The sequence below is a fragment of the Penaeus monodon genome, chromosome 33, assembly GCF_015228065.2.
Source record: "Penaeus monodon isolate SGIC_2016 chromosome 33, NSTDA_Pmon_1, whole genome shotgun sequence".
Classification (NCBI taxonomy): domain Eukaryota; kingdom Metazoa; phylum Arthropoda; class Malacostraca; order Decapoda; family Penaeidae; genus Penaeus; species Penaeus monodon.
The window spans coordinates 12,689,763-12,690,377 of NC_051418.1; the positions used below are offsets into that span (position 1 = coordinate 12,689,763).

Sequence of the window (615 nt, forward strand, 5' to 3'; positions counted from 1 at the left end):
CGGGCGCGACCTCGCTGGCCCAGGGGGCTCCTGCGGGCGGCCGCGGCCCGGGGGGCGGGGGCCCTCAGCTCCCCTTTTCGAAATTGGGGCACTCGCGGCCCGTAATTTTGCCAGCCCGCATAAAATTTCTCGCCCCCCCAAAGGGCGCCCGAGCCCGGCGCGAGCGCCCAAACAGCCTTTTCAAGAGACTCCGCCGCTCGCGCACGGGATGCGAGCTCGTCTTCTGCTAACACGTGAGGCAGAAAAAAACCCGACTCGGTTTTCCCTTTTCCCTCTTTTCTCGCCGTCTCTCTCCCTGTTTCGCGGCGGGAGGCAGGCCACGGGGTCCGCAGCGTCTCCAGCTATAGGCAGGTATGAGCTGTTCGGCCCTGAGCTGTTTTTTATTCGCTTTAAAAGGCGTTCTTCTCGAGAGGGTGTCAGAGGGGGCTTCCAAAATTTTGTTTTTAAATCCAGTTTTAAGTCTTGTTTCGTCATTTGAGACGAATAAAATGTCTTTTTAGAGGGATTTCAGTGTTCTCCGGGCCTCGTTTTGGTTAAAAACAGCCTCCAAGATGTCTCAGAAGGATAATGAGAGCTTGATCAGTCTCTTTGGTCAGAAGGGATCGTCTTTGCATA

At 55.9% G+C, this 615-nt stretch overlaps 1 protein-coding gene across 1 annotated transcript in view; it reads left to right on the forward strand.

Moving 5' to 3' along the window:
• Positions 1-73: 73 nt before the first annotated feature.
• Positions 74-615, forward strand: part of LOC119594051 (protein arginine N-methyltransferase 7-like) — a gene marked incomplete at its 3' end in the record, with an annotated part of 14,014 nt that continues 13,472 nt past the window's right edge. Inside the window, 1 exon segment of the mRNA XM_037943086.1 lies at positions 74-351.